The 13424-nt window shown below is 46.7% G+C and overlaps 1 protein-coding gene and 1 long non-coding RNA gene across 2 annotated transcripts in view; one reads left to right on the forward strand and one right to left on the reverse strand.

The window, feature by feature from the left end:
- LOC126518333 (uncharacterized) overlaps positions 1 to 13424 on the reverse strand; it is a 158002-nt gene that overhangs the window by 29447 nt on the left and 115131 nt on the right. The window lies entirely within an intron of this gene.
- On the forward strand, positions 541 to 10330 carry LOC129381349 (uncharacterized). Its single transcript, XR_008609544.2, has 3 exons — positions 541 to 6740; positions 8099 to 8193; positions 9770 to 10330. It is a non-coding gene; the product is annotated as an uncharacterized lncRNA (long non-coding RNA).

Raw genomic sequence — 13424 nt, forward strand, 5'->3', positions numbered from 1 at the left:
ATGGGTCTTATCGGGTAGTCACTCCAGCGGGCTCCAGTCCACCGCATTTCACACGTGCGAGTGCTCTTAGGTGATTGTGCGTGTGCGGTTCTGTTAGTTTTCTGTTCCGTCGCACTATGCACACGATGCGTTGACTGCGATTTCTTTGTTGTGTGTGTGTGTGGTGTGGTCAACGGACGACGACGATGTCCCCCCCTCAAGCAGTGTAAATCTCTGACGCTGGAGAAAAAAGTCACCTTAATCAAGGAAGTGGAGAAAGCAGGAAGGTCCAAAACAAGCATCGCCAAAGAATTCGGCATCCCCTTGCGATGAACTTTGCGACGAAGTTCGCAAAGCTACCGGCTGCGCCAGCGATGCCGAAGACAGCAAAATCACTTTTGAAGAGTTAGCGCTCTACGAGTCGGACGTGCCCATTACCAGAATGTTGTCCGACGCCAACATTGTCGAAATGGCAGTGAACGACAGTGATCACGCTGATGAAGAATAACCTAGAGAAGTGCCAACAACTGCAGAAACAAGAAACTTGCTACGCTTGCTCCGCAACAACAATGCAGCGGCGACGAACAACGGCTCATGCGGTGCATTCGGCAGCTCGAGGACACTTTTCTTGCGCCGAATGCCAGTGCAAAGCAGGCAAGCATCACCCAGTTCTTTCCAAAATAATAAAATTCAGTTTTTCCTGGGAATTCTGCATTTGTTCCAAAAGCTCCCCTCGTGCTGTGGAGCGTTTGTTAGCAGTGCTGGTTGTTACTGGCTCTTTCAGTGACCCGCTCACTGAAGTTTTCGGCATTTTGCTTAACTCGAAACTCTGTTTATGTTGAAATTTTTCCCGGATTTTACAACTTCAAGTTATCGAGGGTTTACTGTATTGAGTATGCACTACAGGGAATGTGTGACGCACACTTGGCAACCACTATTGCAGCATGACGTCCGTCGACTGTGGGTGCATTTCTTGCCATCGCCACTCAGCTTGATAGAACTATGACATATTCATCTGTCTTCCGAAGTCCGCCACCTCTTGCAGCTAGAACATCAACTTCACAAGTGCCTCCCTTGCCTGTGCAGCATCCTGTTGTTTCAAACAACACAGCTTCTTTGCAAACATGTCTAGCTGATTCGTCAGCCTCACATTGAATTTCCTCCTTACCATTGAACCAGCAAGATACTTGCTATATTATAATTGGCTCCCGAAATGGCGCACCTGTCTATCAACCTGGGGAAGATCTAAGCAAGGCCGCATGCTATAACTGTCGCCAAACCAGCCATCTTGCATCGAAATGCCCTCATCCTAAGTCCAATGCCCCACAGCCATGCAGCCAGCAAACGAACCTTGCTTCTATGGTGTGCCTTCAGGCTTCAGAACCATTTGAGGGGTAACTTGTGCAGTGTGCTGTAATTACAGCAGACATTTCACTTATAGGCACTGTTGATGCCTTTCCAGACAGTGGTTCTAAACAGACTGCACTCTCGCTCAATGTCACTGGCTCTGCCAACCTGTTGCCATGAACCAAGCCTCCCGTATCTGTTCTAGGTGGTGGTACCATCATGCCACCAAGTACATTATATGCTCGAATCACTGTTGGTCCTGTTTCTGCAGTAGTCGAGGTTTTAGTTCTGGCTGGAAACCCCTTGCTTTTGATTCTTGGGGAGAACTGGTTTGAGGCAGCTGACGCTGAGCTCTTTGTATCGCCACCTCACCCAACGAAAATGAACTATCCTAGCACGGGTGTTGCGAAGCGATGCCGGGAGAAAGCACCAAGGATGTCCAATGCTATCGTGTTGCCGAGTAGCACTGTTTCTCCTTTCATGCAAGTAGCGTCATGTACAGGCTGCCAGCAGTTTGCACCATTGCCGGACAACACCTAACTGACATGGTTATCTCTCGAACAGCATGAAGAGCTACTTGAGATAGTACCACGTGAACCGGAGATACCACTTTTCAGAAATGACAAGTTTGGACATCAATGCCCAGAGTTGCGCGATGCTCACATAGGTGCACAGCTACAGCAAGAAGTAACTGCAGTTCAAGGCATCTTGCACCAGCATGTGGACCTCTTTGCCACTGATAACAATGATCTGGGCTTTTATGAAGGGATTGAACACTGTTGACCTTATGCCTGAGGCATTACCATATGCCCGTCAACCTTACAGATAGAGCAAAGAGGACCGCGACTTTACTGAGCACCAGTGTGAAGAACTGCTTGCGAAATGTATCATTGTGCCATTCTCAAGCCCACAAGAAGATCCATGCGTTCCTTTTATATTTATTTATTTATTCCTCAAATGGCCCTGGAGAGGGATCTTACATGAGGGGTGGGCAGCTTCAAAGATGCGCAAATAGTAGTAGTAAAATATAGCATGAATAGCAAGATCTCGCATTACGGCGAGCACTACATTCCGAAGTATTTCCTCCCATGCTGTGGGATTTTGGTAGGAGTCAGCAGTTGCCACTTCGCACAGCAAACACAAATCTTCGTCAATTCAGAACCGCTTTCGGGGCCTGTGCTGCGCTGCAGAAGCCGAACAGGAGGCAGCGGAGAGCATGTTCATACTGTAGGGAGCCATCTTGCATATGAAAGTGCTGCTAATGTTGATGTGGCTTCACCCTTCAGAACGGGCCGATGCTAGTGTACTGCGCCCTAGCCGTGATAGCGGAAAACATACGCGACACCCCACACTTCGCTTAGGCAGCTTATAAAGGCATGTTCACACCGAAGGCCAAAGCGGGAAGGCGGGTGTGCGGAAAAAGGGAAAACCTGCTCGCCGAGCGGGCATAGTAGGCGGAAAACAAAATGGACAGCCCGATCACTTTCGGACCGATCTTTTTCCACCCCACCAGAGCTTTTGGCTTTCCTGCAGCCAATCAGGGCTCGAGGAGGAAAACCGGCTCAAAATTGCATCCACTGAGACAGCTGGATTTTGCGCTGCACTTTTCATCGACACAACCAAATGTTACCCGATGCTGTATGACAAGAGACACGACAGGTACAAGATACATTGAATACAAGAATCAGCTGTGGAAGAAAATACGGCAAGATCTGGGTGTGACTGGTAAGTACACAGGGCAGCTTCTCTCTCTACATGTTTTTTTTTTCTCTAAACCTGTACACGCAGACTTCCATCCTTGTATGACGCAATATGGCCATGATCTCCATAGATGCATGTAACCATGTGCATGGAGGCCACATTAAAACCGGACTTTGTAACATTACTGGAACTTCGACTGTCGACACAGATGTAAACTGCGCAGTATTTGTGCACAAGCCCTTGTGCGCATTAGTACACACACATTATCGACGTTTACATGCTTGCGAAGATGAGCTGCAGCCCAGAAGTAGCGTCCTAAAACGAACAATCTAGCGGCATACATGCACAGGCGAGCGTGCAAATGCAGATGCACAAATGCCATTGGCTTATTTCAGCCTAAATACGGCTCAACTGTTCGTGTTTTTTTTTTTTTTAATTTTGTTGGGTTAGATCAGGGACTCGCTAAGCAAAGATTACACTCCTGTGCAGGAGCGAAGCCAGAATTCTATTTCGAAAAGAGGCTGGGGAGGGCGGTGGGTTCAACGGCCCCGATATGTGTGTGCATGCAGTATGCGTACCGTATTTACACGATTGTGCATCGAGCTGTTTTTTTTTTATTTGAGAATCTGAAGTGGGGGGGGTCGACTTACAATCAAACCCAAAACATTGTTCCACCAAAAAAGCGAGACCAACGAGATATCAGGGGATCTACAACGTAGTTACAATTTTGTTTGCTCTATGGCCTTACCAGTAGTTTTTGCTATCTCACGCGTGCGTTTGTTCGCTTTTTGGAAGGGTTTTTCAACATATTTTAGTTTTGCAGTGCACAAAACACTCATGGGGGTGGAGGTGTAGATAGTTAATGGAAGTACCGCTGTTCCATTCGCGGCGGCACACCCAGAACAGCGGCACTTGCAGGGAGTATCGATAGTTCATGGAAGAGCTACATGCTACTTCCATGCTTCCTCAGTTGCCACGAGTGCTCCAGGCCCACTAAACATTCGATGCTCGTTCACAGCAGCATTCAAGAGGGCTGCCATCTTTTACACCGAAGAAACAAATCACTGCGCAGTGGGCTGCAAGTTCGATGTTTCTGGATGGGTGGTGCGAGAGTGGCGACTGCAGCGAAGCAAAATTTTCACCTGTGACGGCAAGCGAAGAATTTCCCACGGGCCGAAGTCGGGACACTTTCCAGAGCTGTAGGCCAAGCTTGCGGCGTATGTCGCTGAAATGCTGGACCGGTCCCTGCCAGTGAAGTGCGACATGGTCATGAAACAAGGCCGGATCTTCGCCTTTTAAGGACCTGCTCCACCGTGAGTACAACGAGTGGCTGGTGGCAGAAGACTGCGAACTTGCACCAACCCGACCTGTCAAAAGAGCCTCCCTGATGACTGCATGTGGTTGGGAGAATTTGGCGTGGGCTGCTGTTCCACAAGATGTCGTAGTGCGGTCGTTTGCCAAATGTGGAATTTCACTGGACAACGACGCGCTGTGGGACCGTAACAGCAATGACGATGGCACAAATGAAGACGAGTAGTCCAGTGATCATGCTAGCTACTGATAAATTTTCGTTATGGAATGCGCCTCGGGTATGCTCTTTTTTTTCTTCTTTTTTCTTGTCACATGTGATATGGGGAGGTCGACTTACATTCGAGTCGACTTACTATCATGTAAATGCGGTACCTACAACGCGAAAACATTTTGGGGAGGCATTGACCAGCCCCATTAGCTATGCCAATGCTGCAATAGACTGGTAGAAATGCTGCTCGAAACGCGATAGGGAAGTATTTTGTTTTAGTATACAGATGCACAGGTACTATTCCACTCCGTATTGTAGCAATTTCTTTTTTCCACACAGTTGCAACCTGCCAAAATATTCCGATATCTCAAAGATCATTTCACCAAACTGAAGCAAGACATCAAACGGAAGACCAGAAGTGGGACTGGAATAAACGATATCACCACAATTATGTGGAAACACTTCGAAGCTGTGCTTCCAATTACGGAAAAAAATTCGCAGTTCCACCAGAAAGGCGAAGCACCGATGGCGATAGCAAATTAGTAGATAGCTGTACAAAGTAAGGATAGTAGTTTTATTGGCTGTATAAATTTGTAAGCATTTGCTTACTAACTAAATTAACAATAGAATGTGTAAGTTTGACTCAACGAGGACATAGAAAGAAAGAGACACGCGAACACAGCGCTGTCTTTGTGTGTCTGCTTCTTTAGACGTCCTGGTTCCGCCGCGCTTACACATTCTATCATGAATTGAAACCAACTAGCCCATCAATGTGTTTTAACTAACTTAATCAGCATGGTGTCATGCGCGCACAGGTAAACATGAACACACATCGCTCGATGACAGCAGAAACTGTCTGTGAAAGCACTGGAGTTAGGAATCACCAATTGACCTCCGTGCATCTTTAATTAAATTAAATTATGGGGTTTTACGTGCCAAAACCACTTTCTGATCATGAGGCACGCCGTAGTGGAGGACTCCGGAAATTTCGACCACCTGGGGTTCTTTAGCGTGCACCTAAATCTAAGCACACGGGTGTTTTCGCATTTCGCCCCCATCAAAATGCGACCGCTGTGGCCGGGATTCGATTCCGCGACCTTGTGTTCAGCAGCCCAACACCATAGCCACTGAGCAACTACGGCAGGTATCCGTGCATCTGTTGCTTCAACATGTACGAAACATTGAAAGCACAGCATATACGAAGCTACTGGCAATATGCGCACTCTGCAAACATCACAGATCGCTTTGAAGACGAGGCCTGCACGGGCACGCATACCCTGGATCAGCTGATGGGAACAGTGCGATGTGGCCAGCGTCAGCGTCTGCTTCGCTTTCAGACAAACTTTTTTCGCTCGCATCAGTAGAACCTAGTTCACTGTCCAAGGCGGCAGACAAAGCACCAACTGATGAACGTTTTTTTAGCCTATATTTTGAGCAGATGGGAACATCGATAGACGGGTCCCATAAGTACTTTCCGAATTCTTTTTGGCAGCATTATTCGCACATGGCGCAGGCACAGCACCTACAGGACTTTCACGATTACTTTACGACAAAATACAGGGTGCAATACAGAGTAAAACATAGCAACGGCGAATGCACAGCAGTACAGCAGAGTGGTCATACAATCGCCAAGCGTGTACCCGCTGGCTAGAATACCTAAAGTATTGCCAGCCGGCCAGCTTCCTCGATGCTCAACGACTCAACAGTGAAACGTTAGATCAGCGCATCCAAGAGGTAAGTCTGGAAAACGCATTTTATAGCATTAGAGAACAGCGTGCCACTCACAGGGCTGCAAACATTCATTAAAGTTTTGTTTCAGGTGTTTGTCATGAGTTGTCTTTATATAATTTTAGGCCAAACATAGCCATATCTAAAAAGTGAGTAGGAAACACTGATACCATCTCTTTCGTTTGCATTTTTCTGTCGACATTTTGTGCATATTTTTGTTAATCCTCTCTGGGCCTCTGCACGTGCGCTTGTTTGCTCGGATAGCTGGAGCGTAAGATGTCTCACTTCCTTGTAAAGTGAGTTGACGATAACAAGTGGGACGTGTATTCCGAGGATGCTTTGGCCGACGTGGATGTGGCCTTCCATGTGATGTCGCAGCAGGGATCAATTAAACAGTTACGGGGAAGTATTCAAAGCATCAGTTGGAAAGGAGTGCCACCGGCTCCAGCAGTACTTCTTGCCTTCGGTGAGTATACCTCGCATTTTTTGACGGCTGTCCCAACTAAAGGCCTGTTGGATTCATCCACGTTATATGGAACCTGTCTCAGAAAGGTTTAGGCGCTGTCCAGGTTGCTGGTGTAGTGTGTTGCACGTACAATCAGTCGATCACTAAGATACGGAAAAAAAAAAACATCTCATAGCAAATATGATCGATGCGACCAGTTTGTGTGCTATACCTTGATATTTTTCATATGTATGGCAACACAATGTAACACAGCCTAGCCATAAATTTGGCTGCAGCGAGACTGGCCCATGACAGGGCGTTACGTCTGGTGTAGGTATCTAGGCATGTGGCTTTTATCGCATGACGACGCAAATGCGTGCTGCTAGCCGAGCGGTGCCGAAGTGATAAAGTGTCTAAAGAGAAGAAAGAAAATTAGAACATAGCTTTATTTTTTTATTCTTGAAACGGGCAAGAGCTGGTGGGCTGCCGATGAAGTGTAACGGGATTGGGTGGGGAGGCAGCATTAGGGCTGGAATGATTTCGCAGTGACCTTCAATCCAGAAAGTGCCCTTTGATTATAATGCGTGTTCAAAGAGGTTACCATCTACTGCAATGCACATTTGGCATCTCATAGGCACATCTTCTGAGGTGTTCTTGATTATGGTATCAAGAATGAAGTTGCAGACTTGTCTTATTTTTTCTTTTAGGTTCTCTGATGTTGTGGTTGGTGTCTGGTATACTTGATCCTTGACGTAGCCCCAGAGAAAGAAATCAAGGGGAGTTAAACCTGGCGACCATGCCGGCCAACCAATGAGCCCAAACGGTCCAATCCACTGCTGAGGGAATACTTCACGCAGCCATTTGCAAGCTTTGCTGCTGCCATGCGCAGGAGCAGCTTCATGCTGATACCAAATATCCGTTAGTAGACAGCGACATGCTGTTAAATACATGTAATGTAGCAGCTCTGCTTGACTGAAGATGCTCGTAACCACCCCGGCACTGAAGGAATCAACATAAAATCAGTTTGCACTACCTTCTACTTATGGCACAGTAACGCTCGGGTTTAGTACTATAGGCTCAATATATAAAAAAAAACGATCAAAAGACGAGAGAAAATAAATAAAATGTGCATGCATCCACTCGCGCAAAACTTGGAAAGGGACAGCAGAAAGCACCATGAAATGAACAAAGTGGCAAGTGGTCACTTGTTCATTCTAGGTAACTTCTGCATTTATCCACTTCCGATTTCGTTTCACATGCTGCCTTGGCTGAGTGGCTGCATTCTGACTGTGGCAAATCCAAAAGCACCTGTCTGTTGTGATACACTAAAGAAACATAAGTGATTGCTTTCATAGTTTTGTAACCAATTTATTTTGGAGAGGCTGCCACATTAGTCAAAAGACTCAAAAGAGTACTTGGAAAAGTGGAAAACCAAGCCGAGCAGACAGCTGGAGACGTTGTTGCTTGCCCAAAGGTACATATATCTATTGTATCCTCTGTCTTAGCTAGCATCATAAATGCATGAAATGATACTGTCAGAAAAAGGAATTTTTTGCCCTATCCTTAAACTTGTTCTTTACAAGCCCCAAGTCTCTTGAAGTGGTGTTGAAGGCAAGAACATGCACATTGGTATAGCATTGCATCATGAGCAATTGCTGTTTATTTAAAAAGCAAGGGAGCAGGGTGACCTCTCATTGCTAGGCTGCATTTCTCATATCAATTTTTTTCTGTGAAAGCACACATTAGGATTGATGCCTGAGAAAACTTGTCACTGTCTTCACTGTAATTATGCACTTTTATTTCTGGCTAGAAACATCACGTATAGTCCTAATATAATGTGTGCTGTGTAGCATCCATGTCTGAACCTATACTTACTATTGCCAAAAAGCACTCATCCTGTCTTCCTTTCTCATCCGTGTTTTTAGCACTGTTTTCTTCAATAAATTCATAACAATGAGCTCGCATTCAAACCCTTTTAAGCCACTGATAACTTACACCATCACCGGACAGTAACTTTAATGTCATGCGCTTGCACAATTTCACTTGATGGATGTCACTTTGGTATTACATGAGAAAAGAAGTGTCACCTGATATTGAGGGCTACGGTGGTCATAAGAGTAGTATGCACTTGAGCTTTTCTTTTGCCTTTATGTTGTGCGTAGAAATGATGAATGGATATGAAAGTGCCACAAAAACCAAACTTGCCTCCGGTGGGAGCCGAACCCACAACCACTGCATTAGAAATCGTGCTACGGCGGCAACTGTTACGTCTAGATTCTTGGGTATTTATGTATGTGTAACCCTGGGAGTGTTAGCCAGTGCTACTCGGGCCAATCCATTGGATGTTGAACATCCTTTTGGCCAATGGTGACTCATAGTACGTGAACTTTATGAGAAGGCAGCTGACCAATAAACTTTTGTATGCTATCTGAAGGCATCAAACCTGCCTGATTCGAGACCCTCACTATGATATTAACGACAAAGGGCACTGAGGGGCCCAATTTTGTTAAACAGAATCATATGAAACCAACAGATAATAAACCAAAGAAAGCATAGGGGAAGTTATTTGTATATTTTTTAATTAGGTGAAGAAATGATAAAGCAAAATTATAGTGGATGAAAAGCAACTTGCTGCTGTAAGTCATGTCAGTAACTGCTGCAGGTTACTGCATTGTTTCTCTCCTTTAAGCTTTGCTATTTGCTCACAGATATGTCACCCACTGTGGTTGCTTAGTGGCTATGGTGTCGGGCTGCTAAGCACGAGCTCGCAGGATCGAATTCCGGCCCGAGCGGCCGCATTTCCATAGAAATGAATGCAAAAGTGCCCGTGTACTTAGAGATTTAGGTGTATATTAAAGAACCTCAGGTGGTCCAGATTATTCACGAGTCCCCCACTACAGTGTGCCTCATAATAAGATTATGGTTTTGGCACGTAAAACAGCATAATTAAGTATTTCGTTATATATGTCATTGCCCGCAAATTCTAAATCTTACTCTGCAAAAGTTTATGGGCTATACAGCTCCCACATGATTTTTTTTTATGTTCCCAGGTGGACATTGGGAGCGGTGTGAGTGTTGAACAAGGCACCCTAGAGAAGCTATGCCGAGCTTGCGGAAGTGGCCCCCGGAAATTTGCCAGGGCTCTTTTGAGGAATGTATTCACCCCAGAGGAACTGCAAGGCAAACCACTCCTGGATGAAAAGAGCACCTTGCACTTAAACCAGCCACTCAATAGGCCTTGGAGCCTATTCGTGTCCAAGCTGTGATTGGTACGAATGTCAGTCCTAGTGGTACAACTGCAAATTGTAGTCTTGAACGTTATTTTAAAAATTGACAGCTCCTCATGTGTTACTTAGCAAGAGATATGCACCAGCATAGGTGGGCAGCCTTCTTGGTGTCTATATGTGGCTGATTTAATTTTTGCAGTTTGGCCTGCTTATTGTCTTTGTACTATCTTCTCAACATAGTTCATTCCTGACATTAATATGAACAGCAACTGTTCGTAACACATGCCAGCTGCTGAAGGGCTACACAAATCATGCCTCAGTGCATGCAAAGACACCTTTTGAAGTATTTGCACTCTTTCAATTATTGCAGTGTACGGCCGATAAACCTCGGCACAGGTTCTTTAGCTAGCTCAGCACGGTAACATTATCAAAGGTGTGAAGCCGTGGCAGTGCGCACACTGATGGTGCACAGGCTCGCATATCCGCAGTCTTTGCGCACATGTAGTGGAAACGCATTGAATGAAGAGGTCATAGCATTTTCTCCCCTCTGTTTGTAGTGTTGCGATAGCAGTGGTCACGGTCATCGAGTGAGATCTGCTCATGTTTGCCTGTGTGTGCATGCGTGACGCAATGCTAGCTAATTTAATCAATAAGCAAATATTTCCTGCAACTTGTAAGGCCAGTAAAACTACAAACTTTACTTCCTTAGTTAAGGTTGTTCGAGCACGTTGATCACAAGGACAAGCGAGTAGACAAGTACAAGCACCTGCTTCAACCAGTGCTTTATTAGCTGCAGGTGCACAATTTTGTATGCATGCAATTCACGTTCAGAAAATAGTTCTTTTCTTGACAAACAATGCATGCCGACACACTTCACAATTAGGCATGCTACTTTTGCTGCTTCAACCTGCAATATTAAAGGGACCCTGAAACGATTTTGATGATTTTGTACAAATGTAATGAGTCGTTAGGGTTGGCCCTTCTGATCCTTAAATGAAGCATTTAAGCAGTCTGTGTAAAGTGTGTAATTTATTATGAGGTTCGAAATATGTACATAGCTCTCTATCGCAGTGGCACCACTCCTCTGAGTTTTCAGCCACCCCTGACCAAGTCGCGCGTTGTGACCATATAACGTCAGTAGGGCAAGCTATCTGATTGACTGCCCAAGGTGCGTCATTGATAATTTTTTCGTTATGGTGAACAAATATTCATTATAGTTGGAATGTTAGTTCATTTGTTTCAATAAAAAGCAAGGTAACAGAAAAAGAATGCTCAAGGACAATTTATCACTAGACTCAAGCACTTCTGACACACAGGAAGTGTCACCTGCTTGTGTTACAGTGTGCTTCATGCTGACGCGAGCTGCTTGGTCTCCATTGATCTCAATATGTCATTTTGCGAGCATCATGGTTTGCCCTTGCCGTGTACTACAACGTAGTCATCACCGACATGTCAAGCTGCAACATTGTGTCCCTCTGCAAGGCCAACATACGAGTGAAGTGACCGCAGTGCTGGTTGTTGGTATCCGATCGGCACCAGCATCTACGCATTTGTGGCCATCACTACATGGCGAAGTATTAATACTGCAATAGTGTTTCATGTGTCAGGTATTCAGGAAAGCGCAAGAGTACTGGGTCTGGGTGTTTCACGGGATGAGCAGAGGTGCAAATGTGAACGACCTGCATGGCGCAGCCATCTGGTGGTACATAGCTTAACCAAATCAGAACTAGTATAACAGTAGCCAAGTGTACCTTACTTTGCTGCTGGTGCAAATTTTTGGCACGAGTATAATCGTGAACATGTTTTTCTAAATGTCTCAAATGTCTTGAACTTGGTTACAGCAACATTAGCTATTAGTTTGAACGGTTAAGTTCGGCACCACCAGGTAGCTGGATGGTAGAGCAATCAGGCCCCTCACGGACGTCTATGCTAAAGCTCCTTATCACAGCAATAGTAGTATGGAGAGGGTTTAGTTACAACTCCACCTATCCGTCAAAATCTCCAAAGCTTGCCTGTGGTTAACGGAATACCAGACACGCTCGGCACTGCGACAGAATGCTCGCAATGCACGCTGCCTTGACAGCTCTTGCTTGGGATCGACTGCCAGGTGGCTGGCGGAGAGGTTTGAGAGGCTTGTTGCACTGGCTCAAGACAACCTGAAGGAGACGACATGATTTCTCATCACGATGCAGAGCCAGTGGCCAGTGAAGGTGGAGCTTAAGGAAAGGTGAAGGAATTGCGCCTCACTCTGGCTGCTGCACTTTCGTCGCTGGAAGGGGTGAGCGGTGCGAGTCAAGGTCAGGAGGAACGTGGTGGCAGCAGAGGCGACAACACAGAGCTGCCTGGATGCACTGCTTGCTACCACCGAGCTCCGTGGCATTCCTGTTGCGGCCTGCCTGCCCGTGGATCACAGGCTTTGTCCACGGAGTTGATGGTATGCACAGCAATGCAGAGCTGCTTGAGAGCATTGAATGGAGCATTGCTGTGCTCTCAGACACACGCCAAGAGAATAGGGTGGTCTTGCGGTTCGCCGGCCCTCTGCCTCCTGAATACGTCCGCCTCTTCAAGCTGCATTTTGCAGTGCGGCCTGGCCGACCTCGACCGCTGCAGTGCCAGCAGTGTGGATGTCTCGGCAATGTGGCAGCTATTTGCAGATGGCCTGACAGCTTCAAGAACTGTGGCCGAACGCATCCAGCTACCCGTATGCGTTCATGGATCTCCTCCGGAGAATACTCTGACAGAAAGAATGGACTAGGCGACAGGTGGACCCACACAGATGCACATTTAATACAACCTACGCGACACAACCACTAGCACCCCAACCAAACAAAACTAATACAAAGGCTATCAGTACACATGACCCGGTAACACTGCTACTAGCATTCTCCTGTTAGTGGTTGGCGTTCGTGCTCACGTTTGGTTCGGTGTGGATGTGGCGTGGTATGGGTCCCGTAGCCGGCGTCGAAGTGGCGTTCGATGTTCTAGGGCTGGCATTGCTGGCGGCGTCGTTGGCTGCGTCGTACACGCTCCCGGTCCAAACGCCCGTGGAGGTGTTGCCGAAGAAGTTGGTGTTGGGGCACCACCCGGATGAGTGGCAGTAGTGCTGGAGACCCCCCTGGCCGTAGCAGGTGGTAGTGTCCTCCGTGGACTCCCTGGAATGGGCTCAGGAACGGCAGGAAGTCTGCGGTGTGAAGCCGTAGAATGCGAGCTCACCGGAGCAGTAGCCGGCGTCGCTCTCTTCCGGCCGAACCGTCCCTGACCCGCCGAGCCTCCGCTGCTTTGTTCTTCCCCCGTTCTCTTTGGTGCTCTTGCTGCTTCTGCTGCTTAGTGAGGGACAGAAACCCTTCTTTTTCTTCTCTTTACTACCCTTGCCTTTGCCCTTGTTCTTTTCTTTGGACTTCTCCTTACCCTCTTTCTTTCTTTCCAAACGCTGCGTTGCTCTGGCTGTCACTTCAGCTCTTGTCTCCACTGCCGACGA

This window comes from Dermacentor andersoni, chromosome 11, assembly GCF_023375885.2.
Source record: "Dermacentor andersoni chromosome 11, qqDerAnde1_hic_scaffold, whole genome shotgun sequence".
In the NCBI taxonomy this organism is placed as follows: Eukaryota; Metazoa; Arthropoda; class Arachnida; order Ixodida; family Ixodidae; genus Dermacentor; species Dermacentor andersoni.